This window comes from Theropithecus gelada, chromosome 12 (genome assembly GCF_003255815.1).
Source record: "Theropithecus gelada isolate Dixy chromosome 12, Tgel_1.0, whole genome shotgun sequence".
Lineage (NCBI taxonomy): Eukaryota > Metazoa > Chordata > Mammalia > Primates > Cercopithecidae > Theropithecus > Theropithecus gelada.
The window spans coordinates 101,663,093-101,684,789 of record NC_037680.1 but is presented as its reverse complement, the minus strand read 5'-3'; the positions used below and the strand labels follow the sequence as shown (position 1 = coordinate 101,684,789).

The 21,697-nt window shown below is 37.7% G+C and overlaps 1 protein-coding gene across 3 annotated transcripts in view; it reads left to right on the top strand.

Moving 5' to 3' along the window:
* The window catches only part of DOCK10 (dedicator of cytokinesis 10), a 279,740-nt gene that overhangs the window by 59,841 nt on the left and 198,202 nt on the right, over window positions 1-21,697 (top strand). The window lies entirely within an intron of this gene.

Below are 21,697 nucleotides of genomic sequence, written 5' to 3'. Positions count from 1 at the left end.
TCTATCATCCAAAGAGCGTATTTTCTTCTTGTTGTATGTCATGAAACTGTGCAGCTTCTCGGTCTACTAGAAATTCTCTTCTGCCTCATGTTTTGCATGTTGTTATTTAACTTTTGTGCAGAAAATAAGAGAAAAATTTGGAGTTTGGTTTAAGTGAGTGGATTTTATTTTATAACTATAATTTGAAAGAAGAGCCCAAAATGGGCATTTTTTTAAATCACATGTAACCACTGAAGTTGTATAGATGCTCATAGTTGGATCTTTAACTTCAGGATATTTGGGGCTTTTCTTTCTGATTCTGCAAAGGAAATGCCTTTCCAGAATGCTTAACTTAGGCACAATATTAGAATAAAGAATTAAGAATTTTGTAGAATGCATAGTGTTTTCATTAGAAAGCTGTTTCTTGCCGCTTGTCAAATTACACTTTTGTCTGTGCTTTAATTATAGTAAACAATGTTGTTCCTTTTTTGTGCATCTGTTTGATCAGCAAGAATAAATTTGAGGATACAGTTCTTTCTTTCTTTAAGTTTAAAAAGAGATCTGCTTAGTCACTGAAATTAGAATAGGTAGTATGGTAAAGTCTCCAAAATTGAGGAGACATTGAAGTCTAGGTGGCTTCAGCATAATCGACTTTTTTCTCTTATATTTCAATGTTGAGATATCAAGGTTGTAGTAAATAATGAATGAAAAATACCTGTTACTCTAAAAGTTCTTAAATGAAAGTCATTTGGCTTGGGCTATGCCTCTGAGTGACAGAATACTAAACTATAACATTGTTTGCCTACTTCTTCAACAAATATTTTATTTTCAAAAAGCAATATTGTTCTTGAACTAGGGGGCTGTGATTATTTCTGAAAGGAAACACTAAATAGGAATAGTTTCATGTTTATTATTCCCATAAGTTTTTACAAATTAAATTTTAAAGGATTTGAAATAGTTCAATTGTCAAAGAAATCTTTGTTTTCCAAGTTTAACTCTTGTTAATAACATTAACACATTCTATAACTATTTGCAGTGCTCATGCTATACCAGTCTTATTTTTCTAATTTTGTTAGTCTATAAAATTTTGCAGCTAGAAATTTGCAAAAAAAAAAAAAAAACCTCAAAATAACTGAGAAATTTTAAAAAGCTATTTGCTAGTCATAATATTTTTCCAAGGATCCTTTTGATTCATATAATACCTTTATGACATTAAATAAGGTGATGAAGAATATACTAATGAGGAAACTAAAGGCTCAGAAAGGTTGAATATCTTAACATCACACAGCTGCTAAATGCCAGTTCCCCGAATCACACTTAAAGCAATGATTCCAAAAGCCAGTGTATTTTCCAGTCTGTTCACACTTCGAAGGAAATCATGATAAAACAGATAAACTGAATTTATGTAAGAAGTCTGATGGAAATCTGGAACTACTCTGAGTAAAACGTGCTCATACAAAGTCATTGTGCATCTTGAAAATTTCTTCTGGGCCACTCCAAAATTCACCCCCTCACTAATTATTTATTGCCAGCCCACAATGGTCCAAGCACTGGTTCAGGCACTTGGAATCCGCCAATGAACAAACCCATCCAGAGTCCCTACGCTAAGTTGCAAAGTTTGAAGGTGATAGAACATTTTGCCAGTCTTGTTGTTATGGAAATGCTATACTACAATTGTGATGTTTAGTCTACAAACTTTAGCCAATGAAAATATTTTCTGTTTTCCAAGATGGTGATTTGAAAATTTTAGTGTATTTCAAAATCACCTAGGAGTTTTCATTCACGCAAATCCTTGAGCTCTTGACCCCAAAGACTCTATATGAGCAGATGTGGAGTGGAGCTCAGGAATCTGCTCTTGTAGCAAGCACTCCCAGTTGATTCTGACGAAGGAGTACTTTGGATGACACTCTGAGAAACATGGCTCTGGAAGATGATAATCTAAACTGTCTACCCCTTCTCCTCCTCCAGTGTGGTGTTCCTATATTGGCTAATCGTCTTCTCGCTCTGGCTCTAAGCTTCTGAACAAACTTTGATTTTTCTTTTTTACTCACTTTCCCACTGCCCATTAGTCACCAAGTTTTATATATTGATTTTTTTTTTTTTTTTTTGTAAGATCACAGACTCTGGAGCCAGAGCGCCTAAGTTGGAATCCTGACTTCATCACTTACCAGCTGTGTGACCTTGGGCATGCTGTTTAACATCTCTGTGTCTCTTTTCCTCCACTGTGAAATGAGGATAGCAATTTTGTCAAATTAGAGCAGTTGTATGGGTTTCATAAAGTAAGTGTTAAGTGCTTAGAACAGTGCCTGGATGTACTGGTAAGATGTTCGATAGGGATGTGATCAGGGACATCCTAACTGAAAAGTGACATTTGAGGAAAGACCCTAAGGAGGCAAAGGAATGATCCATGCCACTTTCAGCAGGGAAATGCCTAATGCAGAAGGACCCGCCAAGGCAAAAGGCCCTAATGTGAGAAGAAGCCTGGGGTGTTAGAAGAACAGCAAGGAGGCCAGCGTGTCCAGATGAGCCAAGGAGAGGGTCGTAGAAGGCAAGGTCAGACACACAGCTGTCAGGAAGGCCTAGGCTTTTTCCAAGTGAGAAAGAAAGCCACTGGAAGAGGCAAGCACAGAGGTTAAGAGCCTGGGCCATGCAGCCAGAATGTCAGAGTTTGAGTGGTATCTCTGCCACTCACTAGCTGTGTGATCTTGATGAATGACTTGTCCTCCTTGTGTCTTTGTGTCTTCATTGATAAAATGTAAAAAGTAACAGTACCCACCAGTGTAAGGTTATTGTAAGAATTCAGTTTGTTCATAGGTGCAAATTGCTTAAAACAGTGACTGGTGAATAGTGAGTGTTATGTTAACTATAACCCCACTAACTGGAAGGCCCTGAAGCAATGAAGTAACAGGATCTCTGGCCATAGAGGGTCAAGGGTCAAAGCAGGGAGACCATTAATTAGGAAGCGGTTGCAATGATCCCAGCCAAAGACCTGGATGGTAGTTGCTGAGGCTGTGAAAAGTAGTCAGATTCTGGATAGATTTCAAAAGTAGAACGAATAGAGTTGAATATAAAGTGTGGAAAAGGAAAAGGTGTCAGAGTTGACTGTGTTTATTATGGCCTGAATGTCCAGAAGAACCAAGCTGCCATTCAGAGAGAGAAGAACACAGGAGTGGAAGGTTTAGAGAGAGAATCTAAGCTCACCCTAAGGATGCTGAGTTTGAAATACCTGTTAGGTCTATATACGGAGATGTCAAGTAGGAAGTTGCATATATGTCTGGAGTTTCAAGGAACTATATAAAGATGAGTAAAGCCTAGCCCAGTGTAAACATCAATAAATGATTGATAAATGGGATCTCTGTCTCTCCTAATCTCCTATAATATTTATAGTGTATAAATCCATTTGAAAGTTAAGCCTATTTAATTGAATGTATAATTGTTTATTTACTTGCTGATCACATATTTTTCTTACCTCACTGGTAGACAGGAAATTTCATCTACCAGAGCAATCACTTCCTAATTAATGGTCTCCTTGCTTTGACCTTGACCCTCAAAGGCAGAAAGTAAGCGTACTTTTTTTTTTTTCCCAAGATGGAGTCTTGCTCTGTCACCCAGGCTGGAGTGCAGTGGTGCAATCTCAGTCACTGCAACTTCTGCTTCCCGGGTTCAAGCGATTCTTCTGCCTTAGCCTCCCAAGTAGTTTGGATTACAGGCACATGCCACCACACCTGCCAATTTTTTGTATTTTTAATAGAGATGAGGTTTCACCACGTTAGCCAGGCTGGTCTTGAACTCCTGACCTCGTGATCCACTCGCCTCAGCCTCCCAAAGTGCTGGTATTACAGGCATGAGCCACCCCGCCTAGTCTCCGAGCTTCCTTCTTGCTCCGTTAGTACCCAGCCCAAAGCCATTTACAGACTCGAAGCTAAATAAGTGTCTGCTGATTATTTGATATTTTTAAGCAGCTGGCACTAATATGCAAAGTTCAGTTGATCAAGATGCCCACTTAACTCTTAATTGAAATGTCCAAGAGTAAGTTAAGGATGAAGAAAGTTGCCAAGATAAATACAAGGCTTTGAATACTGACACCCTTCACAAGCCTTTGGCATTCAAAACTTCACAGTGGAAAGTTGTATCAAAGAGTCTCATTCCTGTGGTCTAGGTTCCGAATCTTTGTGCAGAGATAAGATTAGGGCTGGCATAATTGTAGTCTAGCTTATGTAGTCCGAAGTGGAGAGAAATTGCTAAACATCAAAATTAACTAATGTAGATTCTTATTTAAAAAGAAACACATGAATCATGACATCTGAGACCATTACAATGGCCTATTATGATGCAGTCAATTTTAACGGGGGAAAAATGAAGAAATTCCTTTAAAGCTCTACTTTTATCTCTCACTCAAACAATTTTTTTTGGCAGGAGAATTAACAGAAACTTTCATGATTTTTTTTTTACTTCCTTTAGAGCATATTTTGTTAAAGGTCTCAGACACTAATTCAATTTATGTAGATTTACTATTTTCTGGCTAATATCTGTTATTTCTCATGTCATTTACTCATCACCAACCCCAGAAGTTAGCTTCATTTTCAGTCTTTTTCTTCCCCACTCCCCCAAAAGAGAATGTTTTTCTGTTCACACTGTGGAGTTTAGAGGTGGCACAAGAGGAGAGAGAAAAGCAAGTGTTGGTCAGGCTACTAGTCTCACTTTGGTTATATGACCAGTACCCACACACCAGATTCACAGGTCTCAACTCAAAAGTGAAAAAAACTTTAAAATCCATGAACATTCTGGGGTTTCTCTGAAATAGTAGAAACCATAAAATTTAAATTTAGGACTGCCAACGATCTAGCATATACACCAAGCCAAATATGGCTTTGTCTTGAATTTTGGTCTAAGGCAGGAAATTAACAATAAATAGCCTAAATTTGCAGTGAGTTGGGAAGGTGAAATCTCTTCTGTGAATCAAGGATGTGTGCACTTATATGGCAGACATTTCCGAGTAAGAGAATTGTACTGCTCCAAGACCTCCCTGACAAGTCCTCTGTTGGTGCTCTAGAATTTGCTAGATCCAGCACTCTGATTAACTATACAGTTTGTGGGTCAAAATCTGCCTGCAGCCATATAGCGCTTGAGCTAAGAATGATTTTCACAATTTTAAATTGTTACAAACAAAACCAAAAACAAAAGGAGGAGGAAGGGTTGGTGGCATGGGGAAAAAGATACAGACACCATATATGGCCCACCAAGCCTAAAGTATTCTGACCGGTTACAGAAAATGCTCACTGACCCCTGTCTGGTGAATGATGTGGCCTCAACCACAAAGGAACCTTTTTTTCTTCTTCTTTTTTTTTTTTTTTTAAACTTTGGCCTCTACAGTGTATTTTCTGTTGCCCCCAACAAGATACAAAGGAACTTGGCTTTTTCCCTGGGTACCTGTTGTTCACCTGAGGGTCTGAGAACTGCTATGATTGAATAATAAACTCTGGATTTCAAGTCAGAGTCTCAAGTCTGTCACTTAATATTAATAAAAGCCCAGATGACCTAGACATGCTGACTCATTTCTCCTAGTTGGCTAAATGGGGACTATTATCTGTCCTGTCTGTTGGAAGCACCAGAATATTGACTTATTACTATTATTATTATTTTACTTTTAAGTTCTGGGATACATGTGCAGAACATGCAGGTTTGTTACATAGGTATACATGTGCCATGGTGGTTTGCTGCACCTATCAACCCGTCATCTAGGTTTTAAGCCCCACATGCATTAGGTATTTGTCCTGATATTCTCCCTCCTCTTTCCCCCCACCCCCCAACAGGCCCCAGTGTGTGATGTTCCCTTCCCTGTGTCCATGTGTTCTCATTGTTCAACTCCCACTTATGAGCAAGAACATGTGGTGTTTGGTTTTCTGTTCCTGTGACTTTTGTAGAATCACATTGTAAACTAATTCACATTATAAAGCGATGGAGTCTTGCAGGTCAGCAGGCTCACATAGCTTATGAGAAATCCACAGTGGCCACTGTGCTGGTAAGAATTCATTTTATCCACTGGGTAACTCACTCAGTAATGCAGGGAGGTGATTTACATTAGGATTTCACTGTATTTGTTCCACACCCCAAAAAAGGTGGTACAGTGAACAAGAGAGGCCAGTGAGGGTGTTATCAAGCTTCTACTTGATTTGCTTTATGACCTTCAAAAAATCTCCACATTTGGGTCCCCCGCTTGTAGGAGACAATAATTCTTCTTTTCTGCTCAAGTACTTTGAGAACCTGGTATAAGGAAGTAAGTTAAATGAAGGAAATGAATTATTTATGAAAACAGTAATTCTGTATCTTTGGAACATACGTTTGTTTAATTTGTGTCCTATGAATACAATCAGGACCAAAGAGGGACATACTATGGAAACTACTCCAAAGGAAATAAATTGACTCTCTTCTTAATATCCTAACATAATAAAGTTTTATTATCAAAGAATGTTAACATGTTTTGCCCAGTTTCATCTTTTTGAGTGTATGTATGAAGAAGAAACAATTTCCAGACCCTCTAAATCCTGAGCTAATGTTTCTATTTCATTTCAGTGAGGTTGAATCTTGAATATACTAATATTATCAGATTCCCCTGGGAAAGAAAGCCTGTGTCATGGAGTATGAGTTTAAACGGTCTACCATAGATGGGTATAACATGGACCTTTAAGGCACAGAGAATCTTTGGTAGTTATTTTCCCTTGTGAACTAATTTTGAGTTGAATCCCAAAGCCACAGAAAATGGACAAATGAATTGAATGGCTTCTCTCTGGGTAAAAGAATTAATTGAATGTAATGAGAGCCTTAGTAATTAGCAACATAAATCTTCGAGGCAAAGGCTTACTAAACTCAGATTACATCCTGTATCATCTTGTTCAGATAATCTTGCATCTTTTTAATTCTCCAAATTGTACAAAATTTAGAAATGATTAGAAGCAAAGAAAAAATACACAAAGTCTAAAAAGAAAAAACAAAACAGCTTAAAATCCAAAACCAACACAGTGATAAAGAAAAGCAGAAAATCGGATATGGGTATGGTGGTCGGGGGAGGTGATATATAGAAACATATCAAAACCAAAGCAAATTCAACTATATGTAGATAGAGCTATAGATAAATACATATCATACACACACATATATACTTATATATACATATTTTATATATGTGTGTGTGTGTGTGTGTGTGTGTGTGTAAATATAGAACATTATACCTTTAGTGGATGTAAGTGTTTTGGGGGAAATCATAGCGTGAAGATGAAAAATATCATATTACCAAGTAAAAACACAGTTTTATGGCTAGAAAAAGTACAGACTCCAACAAATTACTGCTAATAATTTGATTATGTTTGTTAATTTTTAAAACATAATCAAATATAGAAAAAAAAACTGGTATGCTTGTTTTGGGTTTTGTTTCTTTGCCTTCTAGAAGAGTGGTTTTTAGGATTTTCTCTAAACACCAGGCTTCGATATAATAAAACTTTGAGAAAACCGAGCAATACAATTGAGGATATAATGTGTCTTTTGGCAAACCAGATATAAACACAGTATTTTTGTCAGCCTTCAATAAGTTTCTTGTGGATAGCTGTTTTATTCTCAGATTTTATTTTCATGGAGCTGATTTATTTTGATGGGGCTAAAACTTAAGGTTTTTGAAATTCATTTTTCCAAATCTATTTCATTCTGTTGGAACATATTTTAGTTTTTAAGACCATGCCCAATACATTCAATTTGCATGCAGTGAGTTTGTCATGGTTAGATTGTCTAAACATCAGAAATTCAGTAAACAACTGAGACAATTGCATCTTGCATTTGGTAGGCACAGATGACAATAGACTGCCGCTGCCCTGCACTTACAGTTTGGTGGCAGAGCAAAGCTCAAACAAATAGAAAATTGTGATCATGATAGGTACTTCCTTGAGAGTTGCATTCTACCTTACCTTAAAACTGCATCGTTTGAACATCGCACCTCCTCAAAGCAGTCAGGGAAGGCCTCCCCTGAGGCAGTGGCAATGGAGCTGAGACCTGGAGAATAAATAGATGCTAAGAAGAAAGAGAAAAACACTCCGTACCCAGAAACCACGTGAGAAAATGCCACATGCCAGCCCTGATTTACATTGCATTGCCATGGGTGAGGAACCAGGGTGTGTGGGTCTGAGTGACTTACAAAAGCACTTACTGGCAGTGTGATCTCTGGGTCAGTTATTTAAATTCCGTATAGCTTGGCTTCCCTGTCTGTAAAATGAGTCGGAAGGGTACCTATCTGCCTTAGTTTCCTATTTCTGCTGTAATAAATGACCACAAACTTAGTTTTAAACAACACACATATTATCTTACAGTTAAAACACATGTATTACATTTCTGGCGATCAGAAATCTGAAACGGATCTCACTGGGCTAAAATTGGCAGAGCTGCATTCCTTTCTGGGGGCGCTAGGGGATAATCTGTTTCCTTGCCTTTTCCAAGTTCTAGAGGCTGCCCACATTCCTTGGTTTGTGGTCCTCGTTCATCTTCAAAGCCAGGAGCATAGTGTCTTCTAGCAACTCTCCGACTCTGACCTCTGACTCTCCCAGCTTCCTCGTTCACGCCTAAGGACGCCTGTGATTACATTGGCCCCACCTGGATGATCCAGGCTCCTCTCCCATCTCTAAGTTAGCTGATTCCAATCTACAGCCTAGATTACACTTTGCAATATAAATGACATAGGCACAGGTTCTGGGGATTAGGACATGCACATTGTTAAAGGGACATTGTTCTGCCTACCATACTATCTATCAGGGTTGTTTTGAGGATTCATTGAGTGAATACACGTAAAGGACCCGTAAGAGTGCCTGGCACTTGGTAAGAACTCACTAAGTTTTTGCTATTATTATTGCATATATTGTCTTATTGAAACAAAGAAAAGTTTACAAACTTAATTTACGTTAAAGGATTGTTATAGAAAAAAAGAATCGAACTGTTAAGCAGAAACTTAATCTGTGCTTCATAAAATGTGTGGAAATGGAAACTCAAAGTTAGCTTATTTATGGGAGTACTGTAATACTGAATAGATTATTTACACAAATAGATTATTCAAAGAACATAAGTTTATTTGAGTTCTCGTTTGTGTTATCCACTAATTGCCAGTTTTCCAAAATTTAACTTTTAGTTTCTTCTTGTTTTCCTTTCGTCATTTATTAAAGGAATGTTGCATCCTTTAATACAACTGAAATTAACCATTTAATTTCAATTTTGTTGTTCTCAAATTAAGCCAAATTTAAAAATTATAAGGAACAAAATCTTGAATGTTTAGAATTTAAAATCACCACAATCGTAAAGAAAAGTCGAAAATCAGGTGAGAGAGAATGCATTTTAAGTTCAGTAGGTACAACTGAACTTATTAATTTAGAGATGGAGAATAGATTGTATCTCATGTGTAATTTTAAAGTTGTCTCAATGTTTTTAATGTGAGTAGATTTTTTTATTACAGATTTGTAATCATTAAGAAACTTAAGAATGCAAAATTACAGAATCTTGATTCTTCTACCAATAGGTACTCAATCAAAGGTTTGATGAATGAATGAATGCAAGCCATATCTTATGGGTCATAAAGGTAGAAAGTAGGAATACATTAGGTGGAGAGAATATGGATTCACTTGGTAGATTATCTGCATCCTTAGTATTGGTCACTGGGTAATCAAGAACCTTCTTTGCTTTCATACACTTTATGAGAACTGAGTAACCCACAGATTATCTTAAAATTCTGCTTTATAAATAGTTGGAGGAAGTAAACATGGAAATAATGTCCAAAAATAATAGTTCTTTGTTGATCACTTCGAATTCTGATGGTCACTTTGCTACAAACTTTGCTCGGTATTCTTTTCTTTTGCCACAGTCACTCTGAAGGATATTGTGATTTTTATTCCAGTATAGTTAAGGGCAAAATTAAAGCACACAGAGTAGCTCTGACCAATTGGAATATAATGTAAGCCACATATGTAATTTTAAATTTTCTAGGGACCATCTCTGAAAAAGAAAAAAAGCATATTAAATTAATTTTAATAGTATATTTTCTTTAAACCTATATATCCAAACTATTATTATGTTGGCATGCAATCAATATAAAAATTATTACAATACTCGATAGTCTTTCTTCACACCAAATCTTCAAAATGTAGTGTATATTTACATACATACAACACATTTCAATTTGGATGCTAAATGTTTAATCACAAACATTTGTTCAGTATTCAGATTTCATAAAATTTATAGTTGAAAGAGTAAACTCATATTCCAAAGTTTCTCCAAAACTAGTTAATTGTTTTCCAATTACTGGATAAAATATTCGATTCTTAAAGTAAATCAAAATTAAATAAAATTAAAGATTTAGTTCCTTTGTCACACTAACCACACTTCAAGGACTTCATAGCCACTTATGGCTAGTGGCAGCTACATTGAACTATGCAGGTGTAGTTGTTACTGCATTTGTCCAAAGTCACCCATCTGGTGTGGCCCTAGGCAAATGTGTACCTGCCACCTTCCCGTGAAAGTCCAGCCATACTCACTTCTTTCACTGCACGCCCTGCTACAGTGCAACCTCGCCCATTCCTCCCATCCCACCCACCTCCTCTCCTCTCTTCACCTGCAATCTCCACCTACCTCCCCTCTCCTCTTGCAACCTGACCATGCCCCCTTCCTGCCCTCCCTGTCTCTGTTGACTCAGGTCTGGGATCTCTTGCAGTGGCATTTTTCTGTTTAATATCCAATAATACAGTGGCATTATTCTGCTCAAATGGCACTTCTCTTTAAAAGTCAGAGTTTTTAGTACAGATTATATAGAATAATAAAATGCTAGTAATTTGATGTTATACAATCCAGCTGCCTCATTGGAAGATGAAATCCAGGGCCAAACAGGTCAATTGACTTATCTGTGGCTTCTACAAAGTTGCTGGCAGAACAAGGGTATTTGTTCAGGTCTCAAAATGATGAGACCCACATTCTTTTTAACTACATGGTATTTCCTCCTCTTAATCCAGAAATAATGAGCTATGTTCCAAGGTATGTGCACAATTTTAAGTGAAACTACTTAGATGCTAGCTACAAAATACAAAGTAATGTCAATAGCATAGCAAATTCTATCCAGTTTCTGGTTATCTTAGAGGAATAAATCCACTGGGAGATGAAAGCCAATTCCGTCCTAGGGATTCTTGCTCCAAACTAGTTTTTTGACTTTCCTTTAAGGATTAAATACAGAGATAATGAGTTCAAGTTAATCTGTAGAGTAAAGCAATGAGCAGAACAGATGCTCTGGAGATAACAGAATGCAACTGTGGGGGCTTATGGGTCCCACGGCAGAGACAACAAAGAGAAAAAAAGGGAAAATCGCTTTGTTGTAATCTCTTCAGATTGAAGGGTTTATAGAATTCTATTTTGGGAACAGACGTCTATCTCTGTCATCTTGCAGAACTCTGAATCCGGAAATGCCGTGCTAGAACAGAAACAGAATCACATAATGACAAAATCTGGGTATTGGTATCAGGCTTGTTGTGCCATTTGAGAACTGTAGGACTTTGGGATAATTCCCTGAGTTCCCTGAGCCTCCGTGTCCTTATATGCAGCATGATTGGGATTCCTCACGAAGCTGTTGATGATCTAAATGAAAACTGAGTAAAAACGCTGACCACAGTGCCTGGATCACTGAGGCACTGCACCTGTTTTTAATCTGTAAAATGAGGAAAATACTTGCTGCCCACCTGCATCATAGAAATTTAAGTACTTACTTCTACAAGTAGAAACATACTGTTTATTATATTGGATTAATTCTGGGGAGACATTTTGATACTCTTCAGTTCTCTTCAGTTTGATACTCTTCAGTGACTACTCTTCAGTTCTCCACTAATAAGGAAACTAGAACATTAAATAGAACACTTATCAGGTGAACAGAGTTGCTCAAAAGAGGACTCAGTGGAAAAGCTAGTGAACCCAATGATATTCCCCAAATGAAAGCCACCGGGGGAAATGAGTGAGCCAAAAGGCAGAGAAAGGGATCAAGGACAAGGAGAGATGCAGGCAAGGAAGAGGCTCCCCGAGCGGGGAAAGAAATGAAGCGTGAAACTACAGTGGCCTATGGTTGTTAAAGGGGACTGTTTAAAAGTTTGCTTTAAAACCAGCCTGCTTTTCTATCACTCTAAAACAACCTGACACTTCAGTCTGTGTCATTCCTCCACCCTGGTTTTTATTTCCTTAAAGATGTTGGTCCTTTCACATTTTTGTGAAATCATATTTTGTCTCATTTTCGCCCATGCTGTTGAAAAGAATGCTGATGGGTTTCAAGTTAAAGATTACACATATGTATTTCTTTCTTTTAGCTCTGAAAATTGAGTGAAGCATGGCAAATCTGTAATTAATGCAACTGGGGTAGTATCACATCTTCAGAGGCTGGCATAATGGGCATCGGAAGCTTTTGTTTTGACCTCCAGGCAAATGAACCAGTGAACAGCCCTGGAGGACTCATTTGCAAAGAAGTGGGGAATAAAAAGTCTCATCACAAATACATCTTCTTTTTGCACAACTATAATGAAAAAATTATGAACCATATATTGTTCATCACAAAACAGTAAGGACCTTTGGAATCGCCCAAGTTCACCTACAGAAGCTTTTCAGATCTGTTCTTAGAAGATATTTGCTACAGATGTGGTTAAGGTCGTTAAAGATCACAAAGACGTTAAATGACTTTCATAAAGGTGGAGATGGAAAGGAGAAACGTTAGGAATGTGGAGTGATATCATTGCTGAGTGAATTAAAAAGTAACAGAAGAAATCTGGTACCCCCATTTGAGAGGACTGCTGCTGCCTCACACGCGTGCACATTTTTAACCTTCCTTGGCAAAAGCCAGGAGCCTAATTTCAAACTGAGACCGCCGAAAAGTAGAAAAACATCACAGCTGAACAGCTTTGCCCTGGGGTTCCGCAGAAAACACTGTGCCTCTCTGCAGCCCTCCTTATTGCCTGGATTTGGCAAGCCCTACATTGAGTTCACCTTCCCAATCGTCTGCCTCTGTTTGGTTGAAGTGTAGGGGGTAGTTCTAAGTGTGTGTCTGTCTGTGGCTCAGTTTGTTTTACAGTCAGTTAAAGAGGCGTTCACACTTTGTGTTGCCTTTAAACATTCAGCCCTGTTCATATCGATATATGACTATAAATGTTTGCATGTACACATACCATGTAGCATGTAGCTGGATAAAGACTCGTTTATGATATTACATCCATTATCCTGGTAACCAGAGTTTTAAATGGACCCTGTATGTATGGAAAAAGTAATCTACTATCTTAGTTAGGACTGAATCTGTTATTTTAGAACCTTGGGAAGGTAAAAACAGTAAAGATTTGAAATTATTGATGTAGAATTCATAAATTTTGGCAGCTATCTCATTTGATCGCTCACCTTCTACAGTAAATATCAAATTATCACCATTTTACAGATAATTCCAAATCCCAAATACTCAATACCAAATGGATTAAAAGCAGCTGTGTGCCAAAGGCCAGGCATTGAAGTGGGAAATTAGGGAGAGGGGCTGGGGAAGTTGCAGATGAGAACTGTTGTGTGGGATTGAGCTTCCTCAGCCCTCGCACCTGCCCTGCCTGGGACTGTCTTCCTTGATTCATATTCCCTGTGGTTTTATGAATCAAAAGTTTAAACTATTCTTAGTTCCTGGAGGTCATTTTCTGGCGCTCTTTTTAAAATACCACATGGGAATTATTTGGGTTAGCAAAAATACTGAACATACCATTTTCTCTTAGCTCTCTCCTTGCCATGTTTGTTTCACACATACTTGATTTCCCAGCAAGTGCTCCCTTTTACAATCATAATCATGGCTTAAATTTAACATTGTTTTGTTCTCCAAATGGTTATCTTACTCTATGTTCAAAAGTTTAGATTTAGAGGACTCAGTTCAAAATTCAGCTTGTGATTTCCATGTAGATGTTTTCCCAAAATACATAATGAGTAGGTATTAGAAAACTGCAGTTGCAGAAGTATAAAAAATCAAGGCAGAATAAAGCCTCTCCATTTTTTCTTTTTATATATTTTTACATTGTAAAAGAAGTATATACTATGCGAAAAATATAAATACTGCATACCAGTATAAAATAAAAAGTGAAAACATTTGAGGTCATTTTTTTAAAACTTCTTCCCTGTATTTCTATACTCCTCTCAGGTCCCTACAGATAACCATTACTAACAACTACATATATGTGGGGTTTTTTTTACAATATGGATTTCCATGACACTTAACATCTGACTCATTAAGAGAAGGTCTTTCTAATTAGAAAACTAAACATGATTATGATGTAGTACACACAACACAGAGCCAGTTTGGGGCTTAATTTCCTGGTGTGATTTGGTGAGGAGGCCTATTGTACTCACTATTATAACATTCTTCTGTCATAGTCACCAAGTAAAGTGGCAACTTCAGAGACCTGATTATAAAATAATACTTGGGTTGACCTACCCAAAACCAAGCCATTGGACAAAAACCTGAAATTTTACTTGTTATGGAGATCATTGAGACATCTGAGGGCAAACTTTTTCACACCAGGTGAGACTAGAGGATAGGCCGGCCGGGCACGGTGGCTGACGCCGGTAATCCCAGCACTTTGGGAGGCCGAGGCGGGCAGATCACCAGGTCAAGAGATACCACAGACCATCCTGGCTAACACGGTGAAACCCCGTCTCTATTGAAAATACAGAAAAATTAGCCGGGCACGGTGGCGGGCACCTGTAGTCCCAGCTACTCGGGAGGCTGAGGCAGGAGAATGCCGTGAACCCGGGAGGCGGAGCTTGCAGTGAGCCGAGATCGTGAGATCGCACCACTGCGCTCCAGCCTGGGGTACAGAGCGAGACTCCGTCTCAAAAACAAAACAAAACAAAACAAAAACTAGAGGATAGGGCGAACTTTATCCATTTGGTCCTGATATTCCATGAACAATGGACAGTGTCGTTTCATGCACTCTTGTTTTAGCACCTACATTATTTTAGACTGAAGGGGTTTGCAAACGTGTGTAATTCCTGCCTCCTTCATCCTTGATACCATGAAATGTGAGCCTCTTTTCTTTTCTTTTTTTTTTCACCTGAGTACCTGCTTCTGGATGAGCTATTCAACTTTATTCCCATGAGCTCGCTGGTATGAAAGGTTTATCCATATTTGTTCACAGCCTCAATAAAATGTAATTGGCCATAAAGCCAGCAAGTGTTGAGGCCTAGGTCCAAAGAAACTTAATATGTAGCCCATTATACTCTTTCTCATACTTAGCATTTTTCTACGTCTTAAAATGAGAGTTATTCTCCTCTTTCTCAGGGATGCTGTGTGATAACAACTCAAATTTAAAGGCTGTGTGATCTAGTTTTATAATTCGCATATTGGCGATTGTAGTCTTATTGACTTCCAGAAGGAGGAAATAAAGACTTGAGATTTCTAGAAAATAGCAATAAAGCAAACATCTCCCTTTTGTTGACCTGAGAAAATTACATTCTGGAATTTACACATGAATAAAATAAGAAAGTCAGTCTTACATAAATCTTAACAGGCCGTGAAGCATTTGGTGATGGTTATTTTGTATATTCAAAACAGCCTGTGATGTATCATGCTAATGCAAAGAAGCCATTATTTTCAAATAAGTTTATCTCTCTATAGGGAGAATAAGGCGACAAACAAGGGCCACAGTGGAGGAGGGGCACCATCCAACTGTGCTTTCCTAGTTGCCGATGTAATTTTTAAGTATCAAGAATATGCAGGCCCTTCAGAAAAGTCTTTCAAATCAAATTGGAGGGAATGTAGGGCTAAGAGTGGATTGTGTATAGGCTGCACACTCTGTAATGTTTGCCAAATATCTGAAGGCGTCAGAGAGTCTGTTGTGCCCACTTGCATGTTTATAGGAGAATGTTAATCAATTAGTTCAATTCTGCTATAGATAGTAAGCAATTACATTCACTGGAAGCCACAGCAATGTGATTAATAATACATTCCAATTTCCCAAAGTAGCATTTCTCCCAGCACTTAAATGTGGCTCTTTGAAAAGTACATTTTTGTATATAAGGGACATGGTTGAATTGAAATTTATTTCCCTAAAAATAATACTGTGAGAAGAAAAATACAGAGTTTTATATAATGCCTTCTGACTCTTCCTACATAAATGGGTGAAATTTGAGTTACCTTTTTTTCTAACAATTTTCAAATAAATTATCAAGAAAGAGTATTTTAGGCTTAACCAGTATTTTATGCTATATGCAAGTTTTAGGGAAGCCAGTTAATTTCTTTTACAGAGCACCTGCTGTATTCAAGTTCTGACACTAAACTCTCTAAATTATAGAAAGGTAATTAAGCTACTATCTGTGTGTTTAAGAAGATATCACAGCAATAAGGCATTTGGCCTGTATTAAGTGAATACAATCTAAAGGGAAATAAGATAATTTCCACAAGAAAAGCACAAAGAAAGTACCATGAGGTTTCAATAGAGGGATAAAGAAGACAAGAATCCATCCAAGAAGGACTGGATCATAGACTATATACAGAATCATGCTCAGAGATAAAGGCAGAAAAAAACCATCTTGTGTAGGAACATTGACCTTGAAAGGGTGCCCAAGAATGCCTACTGTTAGGCATTCAATCAGAAAACAGGTACTTTTCCTACATGCCAGGCTCTGCTCCCTCTCTGACACAACATGAAATCTGGGCACTTTTAGGATTATCACCAAACCTCCTTGAACTTTGCACACACTAGGAAGTTAAAGCATTTCCGATTGAATAAGCTATTTATTCAATACACCAAAAAGGCTGAATGATTATGTTTTTGGAAAAATGTGCCTCATGAGATATACAATGTAATTATTTTCTAAAATCAACGCTATTCATTGGTGATATTTTTGCAAACAATGGAAAAGTTGATTAATGAGAGCTCTTGACTTCTACCAAAAGAATTTCTTTTTTATTTGATATAGTGGTATTGACATAAACCCATCAAAGAGAACATGTTTGCTGCGGACATCCACACTAGAAATAACTTGGTAGTTTAGTGGGCAACACATTGTCCTATGTCTCTACCCACAGCCGTTGTGAATCATTCTCTCAAAAGAATGTCTTGTATCCTTGAAGTATGGGTTCTTATAACCGGACTGTTCTCCCCTTTTGGTTCAGTGGCCAAAGGGAGAAGAGAAAGAAAAAGAAAGGAAAGGAGATCTGCATTTTTGAGGGCATGTTACCAAAAGGTGAAATTTAACATTAATTTGATAATATTCAACACCAGTCATCACCTTTTCTTAGAAATATTCAAAGGCCAGGCCAGGCATGGTGCCTTATACCTGTAGTCTCCGTATTTTGGAAGGCCAAGGTAAGCAGATGGGTTGAGCCCAGGAGTTTGAGGCTGCAGTGAGCTGTAATGACGCCACTGAACTCCAGACTGGGTGAGGGGGCAAGACCGTGTCTCTATTAAAAAAAAAAAAAAAAAAAAAAAAAAAAGAGACAAAGAAGAAGAAGAAAGAAAGAACACATACTTAAAGGCCAAGACTTAAAGCTATAGAAAAATCACAATTTTATTCCTAGATCCATGGTTCCTGTGCCTCGTTAAGCCCTCAATAAGGACTTACTGATGAGTCAGGTGGTATCTCTTTCAAAGAGGTTTGTTATTTTAAGATCAAGCCGTATTAAAGAACCATTTGCATTTAGAAAATGAACAACACATTAAATTTTAACCAATCATCAAGTATCCTTTATTATTACAGCAGTTTATTATTTATAGTTGTTCTAATTCACTTTAAATTCTATGACATATTCGAATTCACTTTAAATTCTATGACATATTTTTATTACATCCACTTAAATACAGTCATCTAAATTTCACCAAGGAAAACTCACATAAGATGTCTCACCTGTGCTAACACCCTCCGCATCCTGTATTTTAGTTCTCCTTTCAAACATAAAGTTTTAAATAGGTATTTTGAAAATATAATATGTAAGAAATGATTCTTTTGAAAAAAAAAAATTAGACCAAATTGTGAAAACATGTGATTGTAGTTTAGCTTTCTTCTAACAATAGTCAGTTGGACTGTACATCAAATTCTTCCCTTTGCAAGAAGAAAAAGGAATGTAAAATGTAGATAATGAAGGAATAGGTGAAGAACATCAATGAGAATCTGACATTGCGTCCACCTTTTCTTAAATTGTGAAAGACAAGTAATTGAAAATTTTAAATTTGAGTAACTTTAACTTTCATGCTAAAGTCCTAATTATATTTCTTTCATTCTTAATATAAAATTACTACTTGAAAATGTTTACTTCCCCTTTAAAAATAAATCTCTGTCACTTCTTGGAAGTTTTGCTTAGTATCACGTTCTCATCATATATATGAAGAGGCTTTGAGCCATGCCATTAATTGCCACACTGATTTCTCACATGAACTGACTGTGCCTCAAAATGATTTTTATTCTTTTAAATTAAAGAAGAAATTTTGGTACAATGTACTGATTACTATGGCTTAATCAATACAAGAAATATTCTCTTGTCCCATACATTTAAGGAGAGGGCATTCTGGCTAAACAGAACAGATACACAATTTTATTACCACCTTCAAAATATTGGCACATTATTCACATTTGAGAAATCTTCACAAGTAAACTATTGATCTATTGCAGACCTGTATTAACTGCGAATATAACAGCAGTAGAAATCCTTAGGATTGCTGTCTAATGTAGACGGATCAGGCAAGACTTAGATCAGAGTCTCAGTCACAATATTCTTCCCAAAAGACATGGTCTTACATGTGAAACCCTTAAGTTAGGGGTTCCAAACTCCATGCCACCAGGCCACGAAGGGAGTAAGTGAAGCAGGCTAGACAAGGAGTCAAATCAGATTGGTGGGTCGCATAGCAAACTAGGGCAGACATGGCCTATCCAGAAGGTTTAGCCACCAGTCAGCTTGGACAACAGTTTCCAGGTCAAAAGGTGGGATCAGTATGGTCAGATCTCGAATTTTTCAAAATAAACTAGTAACTCATATAGAAAAATCTCCCAATTTTTTCTACATAAAAAATCTCCCAATTGTTAAATGCTGGCAACAAATTCATATACCTTAAAACATTTTTTGGCAGAAAAAACACAACTGTGGGACTAACTTGAATCCTAGGCTGCCTAATTGTTATTCTCTTTTAAATTTTCATTAGGGTTTCACTTTCATTCAGTATTCCAACTTCAGGGTACCAGTGAGAACTATAATGTCTGCAATCCATTATAATGTACTTGGCTGATATGAGTGGAAAATGATTTTGCTGTTAATATAAATATAGGATTAATGGTTATATTTTTGACTTTGAGAAACATGCATTTGGGCTCCTAATTCAGACAGATTTCCACAGGTATAATTGAATAGTAACAAGTCAGACTATCTTTTCTTGACAGTAAAACAGCAAAAGGGGAATGTGGTAATAAATATCTGATACTTAATTTAATTTTCAGCAACATAATGCAAGTAGGAGATGTGAGCACTAATGCATCAAAAGCAAAAAATCCTTTTAGAAATCTGTTTACAAAGCAGACCAGAGATATCACCGGTTATTGAAGAAAGCAAGTAGAGAGTGGACTCTCATGTTCCATATATTCCCCTTAACTGGGTCATAAATTATTTTCCATGCTGACTACAGTGCTTATTTAGTGCTTACTATACATCCATGAAAATTTGTTCATGCCTCACTCTATTATGCTGAGATGTCACAGAAACCCAGTGAACCCAATGCTACATACCTAATTATGTGTCAATTTTTGTCCAATCTCAGAAAATAACTTGAAGTATTTATTTAATTTATGCATTCCCCTAACTGATGGGCACAAGTATCTTGGTCTGACTGCTATGGAAAATGATTCCTGGTAGAAATGAGTGATTTGGCTGGGGTTCATTTCAGGGAAGGAACAGACCAAAATTGGAACAGGTGCAGAGGTCTTGCCCTGAAGCCTGTCAGCCAGCCACTATGCTGTCAATTCTTTGTTTTAGCACCAAAGCAACCTGGCATCTGCCCTAGTTCAGATTTTCATGGCTCCTCAATAAGCTCCTGCAATTCTTGTTCCCCCTGGAGAAGATGTCACTGACATCTTATGCTAAAAAATTTGAAATTCTATCTCACTAGTTGTCTCACTGTGTCCCAGTGGCATAGACCATTTCCCAAACTGTGTGACACAGAATAAGAAGTGTGCTGTAAGAAAATGCTACCATGTGGCCAGGCGTAGTGCCTCACACCTGTAATCCCAGCACTTCGGGAGGCCGAGGCAGGCAGATTACAAGGTCAAGCGATCGAGACAATCCTGGCCAACATGATGAAACCCTGTCTCTACTAAAAATACAAAAATTATCTGGGCGTGATGGTGGGTGTCTGTAGTCCCAGCTGCTCAGGAGGCTGAGGCAGGAGAATCGCTTGAACCCAGGAGGCAGAGGTTGCAGTGAGCCAAGATTGCGCCACTCTACTCCAGCCTGGCAACAGAGCGAGACTCCATCTTGACCAAAAAAAAAGAAAAGAAAAGAAAAGAAAATGCTGCTATGCAAAACTAAGCATGGGAAATATCACATACTACAGACTGGAGAGAGAATTGTGTTGCACAGTGGGAATTAGAACTCTGAGGAATTCTGCAGTGAGAAGGTCAGTTTAGCTCTGTTCAATGCAACATTTCTCAAGTTTAGTTGCCACTGTAAATCTCTTCTCTGTAATCCTGGCCAACGTGTTGTGAAGCTCTAGAACACAGTTGGGGAAACACTGATATTGACAAGAGGGGATGCTATTCAAGGCCTCCAAGTTGGGAATAACCTGATCAGACCTAGTTTTCACAAGGAAAGTTGCTGCAATGAGGAGGATTACCAGAAAATATACAATCATTAGAATTTGGTGATGGGTTCGTTGTGCACATAAGGGATAAGGGAAGTTGAAAATGAGTACCAAGTTTCCAATGTTATCACCTAAGTGGATGATGATGTTAGTAACATCATGATAAAGTTGCATGGAAGAGTATTTAGAAGGAAAGGGAATGAGCATCTAGTTGGTTTGCTTTTTGGCCCTTGCAAGGACATATGGAAGAAATGATAATGAAATTTTCATTTGTTTGACTTTTAGTACTTTCTGATGCAAATCCCTCATCACAGCACCTGCCAAACCACCTCCTCTAAGCTCTGTAAAGGCAAAGAAGTTATTTTATTCTTCTGGTTCTCCTAAATACTTAGCACAATATCTGTACCCATTTACAGTGTAAATAAATACATGGCTGCAAATAGTTATATGGTTGTAAAAAGAACATGACCTTAGCTAGATCAAGGAAAATAAAGAGTGCAGGTTGGGGAAGCCCCTCAGACTGGAGGAGGAGCTCAGCAAGAGGCCTCAAAGCACAGGAGGGAGCAGGAGCCCAGGAACAATAGGAATAGCAATAATAATTATAATAATAATAATAAATGTGCAGCATTGAAGACACTGTCTTTGGTATAAATCATGGCTGTTTTCTGCCTTTATATATCATTCCTCTCAAGGTTCAAGTTCAGAGAAGGAGCAATCTGATTGGTGGAGGTGAGGTCAGGTCACCTTGTTTGATGTGCTCTGGAAGGTGCCTCCTCTGAGGCATTGCCCATAGGAAAATCAAGGTGCAATTTCCACAACAAAGAGGACTTGTATATGTCACACCCTTATTGACTATGCCTTTTTCTCCA